Raw genomic sequence first — 12,913 nt, 5'->3', positions numbered from 1 at the left:
GGGAAAAAGCAATAATTCAACAAGTCAAGGGAGTTAAATTTCAATCCAAACTGGAACTTTATTAATTGTGCCCGTAAAGCATCTTGCAATAGAAAGAGAGACAGAATAAGGAGAAAGATGGAGAGAAAAGGGAAGAAAAGGGGTTTATAGCTACCACCACGTGTCCACAGACATCTGGCGTCTCTGGGGGTCCTAGTCCAGAAGGCGTTCCACTGCTTCTGTCTTTGATCGAGGTGATCTCACAGTGGGGAAGATCTTCAAAATTCAGCTGCTCCAGAGCTGTCTTTCATACTAGTCAATACACCTGTGACCCACCTATGCCTGTGGAGATGTGCCAATATCCAGCCAGCAGGCCACACGTGCCAAGAGAGGAGTGTCTGCAGGTCTCCTCCCCTTGCGCATGCGCTCCTCCTGGCAGTGGTCAACCTGGGGTCTCCCGATGAAGGCCAGTAGTCATCATCACCTTGAACTCTGGTTGAACTGTTCTTTGTGCATGCTCTATTGAGGTATGGGTCTGTGGTAAGTCCCGTCATTAAATTTCCTGTCTTTTTCCTCCTTGCTTCATGGATCTTTCACAACGGTAGGGAGCAGGGTGGTTTGGGGACAGGTACAAATAATTTTTGAGATAAGGAGATAGATACAGGTAGATAGGTACAAAGCATTCGTTTTGAACCAGCTTTGGCTGTTTTTGTAAGGCCTGCATCAGTGATTTATACAGTCAACTTCTGAGGCTTAGAATGAGAAAATTTCTGATGAGAAAATGTTGAGGCAGAAAACAATCCTTTGACCAACCCTTACACACGCATATAAGAATCGTTCACCTTTCTGTGCTTCTAACAATAAAGGTTTTGTAATGATAAAGAAATTAATGACATCCTATTGGCTCACACCTAAAAAACCCCTAGACAACACTAGTTCTATATTCTTTCAGAATAAATTCTATGTACAATTCTGTCACTACTATTTCCCTTAAGTTAGCTCAAATCTGTGTTCCTCACCAGGTCTTTTCCCTAGTCTGTTTCATTCACACAAAACACAATGCTCCTGCTCATCCCAAATACCAATGGACTATGCAGGAAAAACTGTGATGTGATGTACTGTACTGATACACTTCCAAAGAACCAACCAAATGGCTTCCTGTCAACCCTTGTGGACAGCAGCAATTTCATGATAGAGCCCAAAGACTTTCTGTTCTCAGTTCACAGTGTCTTTTCATGGCCCAACTACATTTCAAGCACATTGAGTTTATTTCGTGTCCCATCCAGTTACTTGGTTAGATGTGTCCATAAGAGCCATAGAAGTGGCTCCCTGTGACAGGCTAGAAATATTTTCTTTGTTCTGTTTATCAGATTGTCATGTCAGTGTCAAAAGTTTTACTGAAGTGAAGATGGCACATGAACTATTCAGTTCACCATAGCGAAGCATTATGAAAATTTTCCCTTGGTAGAGATGCATGAACCTTGTTCTCTGGAAGTCCAGCAATGATACAAGAATGCTGGGTTGTAAAAATATTTATGAGTGTAAATATATTATCAAACTTTCACTGTAACTATTTAATTAATTGCAAATATTAAGTATAGGCGTAGAAAAGCCCCAACAGGTGTTTCTCTGCTTCTTAGACATAATTTCCACTTTCCTCATTTCTGTTCTGTTTATTTTATGGTTATTATAATGACTGTCACCAACCACTCCCACTTCAGTGTGCTAATCGTGACTCACGTAAGTGCCTAATAAATTACATCAATGGGTAAGCAGATGAGCACATGAAGAGGAGGTGCAAAACTCATTAGTCATGCTGTGTCCTTTTCTAGGGACTAAATTGCCTGTCAGAAAAGCATTGTGAGTGGCTCGTGCATCTGTCAAGTCCACCAGATGCCAATCTTACTTTGCAATTTTTGTGAAAACTATTAATCAATATGCATTATTCAGTATTGTAAAACAGGACCTTAATTAAGCAGCCAACTAAAGCAGGATGAAAAAGTAACCACCCAATACACAGTGAGTTTCTTCAGACAAAGAGAATAACAGATTTTGCCACTTGAAGCAATATTTAGAACCCAAACCATTTATTTCTTTTTCATATATTGTCTTGCATAATGATGCAAGAGAACAGGTATTCTGCAACAACAATGTGAAATGAATAATCTCTGTGTGCTAGATATTGATTTTGATCAATCTGCATGAAATAAAGTGCATCTGCATACTAGAACAAAATCAGGAAAGGACACAGTATTGCACTGTGTCAATATTGCTGGGGATGAGCCAGAATGATCATTATAATCCATCTGATTTCAGAGATCTATAGCATGCCTGTAACAATTCACCTAAAGCTGAAACTGTATAAAATCTTTGTATAGCGTTCCAGTTTATTTTCACAGAAGGGACCCTGGCACATTTACACAGGAGTACATCACTTTTTTTAAAAAAAGCCCAATTTTTTAATTCAGCAGCTGCTAAGGTGTTTTCTATACGTAAGAGCCTCACTAAACTTGAGAGCAGAAAGGCCTGCAATCTACTACAGCCATTCTCATAAACTGATCTGCTGGTCAGATCAGACTACCACTTAGGGGTAAAGTGAAAACACAATCTGCAGACTCTAACAACACTAGCAGATGCCAAAGCAAATCTACACTATCCCTTAGCCACGAAAAACATCAGGAGGCCACTTATGACAACATGAAGAAATCAAATAATGAACATGAAGGCTGTAAAGAAGCAGTAGATAGAATACAAAAGAAAAAAAAACCCCAAAACCCAGAAAAGCGGAGCCCCATGAAGAGATGTGACACACATGGACTTGTCTATCCTGAAGCCAGCTCTCTGAGCAGAGTACAAGACAGGTTTTTGATGCCAGCATAACAGTAAAAGATACGACTTTTTCTACATGAGGATGCATTGAGTCAGAACTATGTCTAGTCTGTCCCAGTGCTTGTTACTTTTATAACCTAAAATAAACGTGCCTCCCGTTCTCCCAGCACTCAGGCCAAATGCAAATATAAACCAGCTGAATCAGATGTCAGCAGCAGGTCTCTTCAGCAATTTCAAGAGTTCTCTTGCACCAATTAATCTACCTATCTGGCTTTACTTTGTAACTGAGTTGTGTTGTTTACAGATAACACAGATATGTCAGTATTTCTTGGCAGTAGTGCAGATGTACTTAGAAGGAAAAAGCCACCTGAATCTGCTTTTAAGCATGCATTGCTCATGTTAATGCAGGAAGCTCTAACTAGCTTAAATGGACTGCAACGCCTCAGCAGAACAAGAAGAGAGGGAAATAATCAGTAAGTGTTTTTTGCTTCCTGGTATCTTTTTATTCTCCATGGTTCTTAATTCTTGTCTCTGGTGTGCCAACGTATTCTTAAATTTCTTTCTATAACTCAAGAATCCAATACGAACAGAACTGGTCAAGATGCCCCTGTGTAAATCAGCTTTTCTTGCAGTGATTTCAGTGCTTTTAGAACGAGGATAGCAATTTAACTCCAAAAATTTTTCATGTCTCTACTCCTCATTGTAAGAAAAGTAATTGTAAAAAAATTCACAGATCTGATTGTATCATTAAGAATACTCGAGACAAACACAACAGTAAAATAAAGTATGGCATAAGTTAATCTTACCATCACAATGGTCATGATAATAAGAAAAAGCCTGTTCAATAGTGACTCCCTTAATAATAATAATAATAATCAGCAATGTACATGCATATTCTGCATATTTTATGAGACTGCTTTTGCCAAATTGATAAATTCACAATCAATAATATACTGACTTACAACCGCCATCATTAAGAGCTGAAAATGTAAAGTAAATTCAGCTGTCAGGTAAAATGCTTTTTTGGGGGAGTTTGGTCATGTTACTGTGAAAATGTTCACCTCATATGTTGTTTACAGCCCTTCTATGAAAAATACTCTTCCTCACAGAAACTGCAAGTTGCAAGGAAATTTTGATTACTAAAGTAGGCTACAGAAGGAGCATAGATGGATATATCTCTGCCTTCAAATCATTAAAGAGCGTTAAAGCTTGATGAATACATACAATTTAGGACAGCTCAAATTTGTCCTAGTCTAGAGGAGCTGGGGCCTGCTAAGGCCAATAGAATTCTGGGCTGCATTAGGAGTGGTATCACCAGCAGATTAAGAAAGATGGTCCTTCCTCTCTACTCAGCACTGACAAGACTTGACTGGACCGCTGTATCTAGCTCTGGACTCCCCAGTATGAAAAGGTTATGGACCTACTGGAGCAAGTCCAGCACAAGGCCACAAAGATTATGGAAGGACTGGAGCATCTTCAGCATGAAGAAAGGCTGAGAGACTCAGGGGGATCTTATCAATGTGTACAAATACTGAATGGAAGTGAGTAGAGATGGCTGCGTTTTTCTCAGTGGCATCCAGTAATGAGATGAGAGAAAATGGTAATGAATTAAAAGACAGGAAATTCCACTTCAATGTAAAAAAAACTTTTTTTCTGTGAAAGACAGTCAAATGCACTCAAACAAGTTGCCCAGAGAGATTGTAGATTCTATCCTTGGAGGTGTTTAAAAACTAACTAGACAAGGCTCTGAGCTACCTTCTTCAGTTCACCCTGCTTTCAGTGGGTGCAGTTGGACTACATGACCTCCAGTGGTCCCTTCTAGCCTCAACACCTGTATGATTCTGTGAGTCAATAAAAAACCCCACCATATTTAGGACCCACTTTCTAGTGCATCTAGGCACTTCTCACACAGTATGGCTCTGAGAGCCTGGTATAACCCTCTGTCAGAAATGAGACCTTACAGCCATCTGTGTGGTCATGGACTTGCATGAGACAGGCACCTTGGGACTGCTGAGTATCTGAGAAGGGCATGAATGCTGAGGCATAGTATGCTGATGTGAGACTATGCATTCCCACTAAAGAGGAGGAGAGATGTGGTCCTGAACCTCTAGGAGAGCTGGGTGCTCTTCTTTCTGCTCTTTGCCCGGGAACTGACATGCACATGCAAAGCTTTGCTCTGAAACCAGTGTAGGTCCAGCCTGAGAGTATGATACAAGCCATGTTTAAGGTGAACAAACAAGGGAGCAGAAATAAAATGTTTAAAAAAGGAGGAAAATTTTACCATCAGTAATTAGAATGTGTAAATACCTCTTGATTATAACAAACAAAGAGTCTGCTCTCACTTTGATAAATCACACTCATCAGCATCACTGAGGGTAAGGGGCATTGGCAGCTGTGTCCAAGGCTTTCTGTGCATCACAGTTAGCTGGATTCTGTAAAACCTCTGCATATAGTTTTCATTTGGTATAGGTCAATCTATGGTCTTTATATGAAATGCTTGTTCATCCTCATATAGCTAGGTCTGCTTAAATGATTTAACCTTCATCTGCAACACAGTCCTTCCACATTTATTTCACCTATCTGCCTTATCATGGCTTGTATAAGGGGAACTGAGAAAGGTTGGTTCCATGTGGCTGAGAGCAAGTGGCCTGGTTATATGCTCTCTGCACAGCCTTTATAGACCAAGGGAAACTTGAGCCACAAGGCCATAAGATACAGATATTAGGCATTGTGGGGTTTTTGCTCAAGGTCTTTGGGACACCATGAAGACCTCTATCACAGCTCATCAGAATTGTAGTTTCTATGATGTTGCTCTAATGTTCAATTGTGCGTTCTGTACTGTAGGTCCCTGCGTGAAGGTGTTTAAATTTGGCAGAAACAGCCACCTCTTCCATGTTCTTACCCATATTTCCTATTTCAAGTGGTTGTGGGAACTACATTTGCATTTTACTCAGAGAAAACTAGTGTGGCGTACTCTAAGATAGTGCTTCCAAACAAATGAGTCTACTAACGTGTATGCATTTTGAAGGATCAAGGAATTGACATGGAGCAAAACTTTAAGTTACTTGACTGGAGAAATGTTCCAAGAAAATATTTCAGTTTATCTGGAGAGTCATGATTCAACACACACTGGAACAGAGATATGGGTTCAGGAAAAAGAAAGTCCTTGAAATACCACAAATGTGGCGGTTAGTTTAGCTGGCAGAGCTAAATTATACTCTGCTTCTATCTCTGTTTACCCCAGAGAAGCTGTCATTTCCAACAAATGGTCTTACAACAGCTAATACATATAGAGAAACAGCAGGACAAATGCTGAAATGCACATGAGAAGTCAGGCCCTTTTTGTACCAAACATGAAAGAAAGCCTCAGACTATGCTTTGCATAAAAGCCAAGTACAGGGTTCCTCAAATATATTAAGAAAGTCACAATCTGACTCTTAAGACTTTCAGGCTTCTCTTTAGTTTGTAGACTTCTGCCTCCATGCTCTGACTTACTTCTACTGCTTGCCATGCCCTGAGCAAACTCAGCTCATCCCCAGGGAAGGAACAATCTCCTGTTGCCACCAGGAGGTGCTGTCACTTACTAGTCACAACCCAAGGTCAAACTAAAAAATCCAGGTATTTCTATCACACCTTCCCAAAAGCAATAATCCACACAAGCACATAACTCATTTCATGAATTGAAAAATTTGCCTGACAATTGCTCAGAATGGTCTCTCTTTTTCGAGACTTCTGACATTTTTGCTCTGCGTTAGAAAACTGATTTTGTAGATGACTGGACCTTTGTGGTTTGGTTTGTGGTTATTTTTTTTTCCTGAAATACAGAGCAGTGACTATTGCTCTAGCCTTTGCACACATTTCCAGCACACCAAATCAGTGTCTGTACTGGCTGCTCCCATGATCCAGAGATGGATGCAGTTTCAAATTCCTGTCTGTGTATGCTGTGTCCTAGCTTCACAGAGAAACCCTGGAAGAAATCACAAAAAAAAAAAGCCTAGGTTTACATCCCACAAGCATTCCAGCCAAGTGCCAGCCAGGGTGAGGGGCTGATAGGCCCCTGACTGCATCAGCAGGTAAGTGTTATTGCAGCCCTTCTCCCGTGCTTTATGAACACTCTTGCCTGGAGCAGGCAGGCCAGATTTCCTAGTGATTTGCTTACTGATAACCTGTCTGCAGCGTACATCATTAGAGACAATTTCTGAGGGAAATTCTTTGAGGTCTATCAGTGATATAAACAAATGTAATATCCTTCCCTCCTTTATCCCACAGAGTTTTATCACTCTCCCCAAGGCATATATCCATGGTAAGCTTTGCTGCCATTTGCTTTTGCTCAGGCACATGCCCTGCTGCTGTTTAATTTCCTGGCACAGGCAGAGTTGCAAATTAAGGAGACCATTATATATTTTTATATTGTCATTGCAGGCAAGAGTCTGCTGCTACCTCTGTATCTGCAAATAAATCAGAGCCCCCGCACGTACACAAGCATTGGCCCCTCATCTTCTGTACCTCTAAACCGTCAGCACAATCCCTGGCATGAATCGGTGGCAGCAGCCAAATGTCACTGATTCCTGAGGCTGGAGCAGGAAAGCAGCTGGCCAACCTTCTCCCCTAAGGCTTCTCCTTAGGTGTAAAATCACCTCCTCTGAACAACATGCATGTGGCCCTTCATCAAGAAGGCAGAAAAATATGATCCTTGCCTAGGAGAGAGTTCAATGTCAGTGAAAGCAGATCGTTACTGTCAATATCTCTTCCTTCTGGCTCCCTGTTTGCTCTGTGGGTGCTTCTCTTGTGTTGAAAAGGCTGAAGCAGGATAGCAGGCAGGAGGGCAGACAAGGTAGATTCTTGCTTTGTCCTGGCAGCTGTCCCTCTGTTCCAGGTGCAGCCCAATTGGGAAAGGGCTGCCAGTACCTCTCCTGAACGTTGAGATGGAGAAACATTTTGGGGCTCAACTCAGGATGGGAAGAACCAGAGGGTCACGGGAGAAGTGTGGTATATTAGGTTTTATAGGGATTCAGAGACACAATGTGGTGTGTGCTAAAGATACAGTTTCTGGCATAATTTTCCTGGAAAATCAGAAGGGGGAAAAGTTGTTTACAAAAGTTGTTTACAGTTGTTCTGGATTATCTCACCTAAAAGAGCTGAATTTTCACTGCCAGCAAAATTATTTTATTACAGTTTGTGTTCTCACAGGACTTAACCTTAGAGATAGAAAGGCTTTTGGATATTTTTGATAGTTTTATTTTAGGAAAGGTGCAAGTGGATCTACTCCAAGGTTCTGGCCCATGTGATACCCCATCACTAAAGCAAATACATTGCAACAGGAGCTAAGAGGCCAGGGCATGTAAAGAAAACCAGACTAGATCCGTAGCCAAGGAGAAGGCTAATGAGTTCTGAGAGACAGACTATCAGCACTTCTGCGAGAATAACACAGGGACAGTCACAATGAGGAAGGCCGAAAAAAGAAAAAAAACTATGATAAACATTGTGAAAGACAAGCAGTAATTACCGCAATAGATCTAAGTAGTGGAAGGGTGGAGTAAAATTGCTTGGTTTTCCATATTAAAAAGGAAGAAGTGGAAAAAGCAAGATAAAAATGTAAGGAAGAACTTCCACTGACAGCATGAAAAACATTCATTGTACCTGCAACACCGAACTAAGGAAGTAGTCCAAGCTGGTAAAACGTTGGAGATGAGATAAAAATTTAAAAAATGATGGCACAAGCTAACCTGCTCTGATACACCCAAGTCTTCAGTCTCGGACTAACTTGCACACTTTGTAGAAAGTCTGAGATCTTTGTAATGTTCCTGGAAACCAAAACGTTCAGGCTCAGTTTGCTGAAACAAGAAAGAATGTCCCTACAGGCTACTGAAATTCGGGTACTGCCTATGAGGACGCTTAAAGTTAACCAAAGTGTGAACTGCTGTTTCTTTTCTATGTCCTGCCTTGCTTTCTAAATGCTTCTGTTCCCATTGTGTTGCTAGGTGCTTAGAGACTTCAAGTGTCTTCCAGGTGCATATCAGTCATTATACCTAAGCTACAACTCAGGATGCAAACCATTTGTTTTTCCTTTCCAGCTTGTGGCTTTCATTCAGCAACCAAGAAAGAGCATGTGAGATACAGCATCCTGCCAGAAGTTAGGAAAAAGAAAGAGCAGGATTCCTGTCCATGGACTTCATGAGCTTAATGGCAGCACATAGGCAAGTAATTTATAAACAAGCCATGGAAGGGTAAGGGAAGGCGCTCACACACTAAACTGTTAGAGCAGTTTGATAGTGTCCAGTGGTCAACTGAGAGTCACTGAAGGCTGTCAACAAACGTAGATTTCCTTTGCAGACTAAATTTCAGGTTGTAGCACTTGAATGGTTATAGTTTATTAGTATCAAATGTGAGAAGAAAATGATGGTTAATCTCTAGGAAAGTTCTGTTATGGGTGTAGGATGAAGCTCTCGGATATTAATAGTTTGTGGTACATCCAAGTTACTGTGGTAATAAGACGAAGTAAATCAGGAGCACCCTGATAAGCTCTAACTGAATTGCTTGTGTGTGTTTAATGGTGGACCCATCTCATACTCATCTTGTTTATTAAATCTTTTCTTTCAGATAATGCCAGCATGAACCAGTTCCTATTTGCTGATCTCATCTGCTGTTGGGAAGAACCTGGGAATCCTCATGGGCAACATGCTGAGTCAGCAGTGCACATCTGTGGCGAAGGCAGCCAAAAAATACTGAGACTGCATAAACAAGAGTGAAGCCAGCAGGCAGAGAAGTGTTTCTTCCTTCTCTATATTCAGCACTGCTGAAATTGTATCCAGCGTACTGTGTCCAGTCTTGTGACAACAGTACAAGAAAGACATTGGCATACTGGAGCAATTCCAGAAAAGGGTCACCAAGACAGCTGGGGAGCTGAGCATATTGCATACAAGGAACAGATGAGCAAACTGTCTGTACTGTCTTTAGAAGGGAAGGCTATGAGAAGGATCTTATGGCTTTCTTAAAATATTTAAAGGGAAGGTTTAGAAAAAATGGGGACAGATGCTTCTTAAGGATAAAAATGAGAGACAAGAGACAGAAACTGCAATGTGTGAAAGTCTAATTAATTGGTAAGGGGAAAAAATTGCAATTAATGAGACTGCTGAGACTTCATTGAATGGCAAGCTTCAGAAATATTTAAAACTCAGCTGCTCAAGACTCTGACTAATGTGATCTAAGTTGGCACTGCTGTGAGGTGGAGTTTGGACAAAATGATTCTCATTAGCCCCTTCCAACCCATAAAACTCTAATTTTACAATCCTGCTAACTGATGCCCGTAGAAAAAAAAAATCCTTTCTCATCTCAATAAGGACAGACTATTTAGAGATCAATTTTTTAAAGCAGTAGGTTAAATTCTCCAATGATATGGCTGAGACAAAGATGGGAATCATATTGAATGTTCTGAAATCTATGCTGATCAAGTACTGATTTTATAAGTGGATAAATATACTAGAAAAGTGTCTGTCTAGGATAGTGTGATGTGGCACAGTTCCTTTTTTAAAGGTGGTATTTACTGGGTTTTTTTTTTGACCAACCAAGGTTTAAATATATTGGCAAAGTTGTGTTTAACCTGCTTTTGAATATAATTTCCTGTGTATGTTATTGCAGTAAGTCTGGTTCGTGATATCTTTTCAGAAAATCCTTTCAGAATTCAAAATGCACAAAAACTTAATCTTAAATTTAGCCTCAAGCTCAGAAACAATAACGTGCACATTTTTATTGCAATTGTTCTTCCATAATTTATGGTGAGTGTAATTGGAGTGAGACTCTCATAATAATGTGAACAGATGTCTTGACTTGTAATATGTTGTTCCATATTAGATGCTATTTTTATTAGCATCGAAATGGGCTTTTATTGCATATCTCCTTCCCTTGAGCTATGAAACCATTTAGAAATCCAGGAGCACTATTCAACAGATAAAATAAATACAGATGGGAGGCAGACAATTTTTGTATCTCCTATCAGAAATAAAAGTCCTAACTTTATGAATAAAGCACTTTACACTGGAGAATGAAGCTATCTCTTCAAAATTCTTCGGACTTTCTTATTGCAAAATCCACAGCATATTACAAGATAAAACAACAAGGGTTATCGTTGTCCACTGGGTATTTTCCATAAATGCTTTTTTTTCTTGACAAAAAAAATCCATTGTCTGTCATAGAAGCTTTAGTGAAAAGAGGAAACAAACAGTCATTTAAAATTTTTAATTATTTGGACACATTCCTAAATGAATTCAAGGAGGGGAATACCTTAGTCTATTTTAGAAAGTGTTGGCAGAAGAGATGGGGAAACGAATAACTTCAAACTCTGCCTTCTACAGTGATGCATTGATTTACCTAAATCAGAAAGGATTTGGTGCCTGCTCCCCACTACAGAATGTCATAATTGCAGTTCATCTCAGTGTAATTAAATTCTCCAGCTTGACAAGTCCACAGAGGTATTCTTTATCAGGTATAACGAGATCTTTGGATGCAGACATAGACTCTCCCCAAAGTAACACTGTCAGCGTTCAGCCTAAAGCACTCCGTAGTTGTCCATAGCGCTGCCAAGAACTCTTCATAACTATGGGGCACCACTAAACATCATTTCAGTGCATTTGGTGAAGTCTTCTGTCTTGCGGTACATTGCAAGAGAAGGGAATTACTGACACATAGTGATATGTTGCCAGAAGGAAAGTAGTAAGACCGTTATTAGGTTTTTCATAGGGAGATCCTTTGGGTATTGTTTTCAGAGCGATAAGGAGTTCAATTTAATTACTGAAATCGCTTGTCTGAAACATGTTCCTCTCTGTAGCACGGCAGAACTAGGTAAATGCTTACCTCCTGCAGCGGCAGCTCAGTGAATCAGAATGGTCGATCTCTCTGCTCTCCATTGCTGCTCCATTGCTGCATCTAGTATCCATCCCCAAAGCTGTCACAACAAATTGATGTTAAAGACAATGAGGTAATTCCGAAAAAGATTGAAAGGGCTAGAGGAATGAATGTGTGGGCAAGACGCTGGAATCACTGAAAGAAAGAGAAAGCAGAATGAGCACAGAATGGCACTGGTATTGTTCTGGAGAGGTAAAGTGCCTACCAGGAATGGTGGGTGGTCTCTGCCTCTTTTCACTTTACCTGTGATCTGGGAAAGTATTATCACTTCTCATGTCAGAAGCTGTTACAGGTAACAAGTATGTGATGCATACGGATTTTGGAAAACTTATTAACTAGAGTTTGTGTAGCGCTTTGAATCTGTGTAGTCAACAGTTTATCTTTGATCCATTAATACTACAATTTAGTGGGAACAAGGAAGAAATATCTAGAATGCCCTAGGACTGGCAGAAGCACTCATCAGTATCTATGAATAGATGGCAAGCTCAATGGATAATATTAAATCAAACTCAAAAGAATACATGATTTTTAGGACAAGGGTGTTCCACCTCCCTGCCCTTTCTCCAGCTTTATTTTTTTGACTCTTTCTTACTTTCGCTTTCATTTTCTCCCCCCCATGCTGGTTTGTTTGTTGTTTTATCTCTGCAGGCTGTTTTCCCTTTGCATATTTTCCCCTTTGGGAAACTGAAGGAGGATGGTACATGGTGTTACAAATAAAGGAAAGAACTAATAAGGACAGTGGTAGACAGCAGATACTTAGAGAATACTCTTTAAATCTTTCCTTAGATGAGAGTTGCCTATTTAAAACAAAAAAAACCCCAAAACCCAAAAAACCACAAAAGGTCTAAAGAATGCTACCTGACTGAATGGTGAATAAAAAAAATAACGAGACACTGTGGCTGTTCACAAACAACTATTATACACATTTTTGGCATCCCAGGTGTCCTTTCCAAGTTGCCACTGTAGATGGACGTTCTTCCCTGAGCTCCTCCGGTGCTAAGGAGTTAAGGACCTGTCTGATGAAATAAAACAAAGGAGTCAAACATATTAATGAAATTGTTGTTAATTATCCTGCCTCCTCTCTGCTATAGTGTCAGCTGAAACACGCCTTCATGAAGAACTGTACTCTACACATCACTTCTACCAATTTTGTCACTACATGCAGTTTTTGCTCTGGCATGCTATATATGCTTAAGGATACAGT

This window comes from Phaenicophaeus curvirostris, chromosome 3 (assembly GCF_032191515.1).
Source record: "Phaenicophaeus curvirostris isolate KB17595 chromosome 3, BPBGC_Pcur_1.0, whole genome shotgun sequence".
Classification (NCBI taxonomy): domain Eukaryota; kingdom Metazoa; phylum Chordata; class Aves; order Cuculiformes; family Cuculidae; genus Phaenicophaeus; species Phaenicophaeus curvirostris.
The sequence above is the reverse complement of the archived record's forward strand: the minus strand, read 5'-3'. Positions refer to the sequence as shown.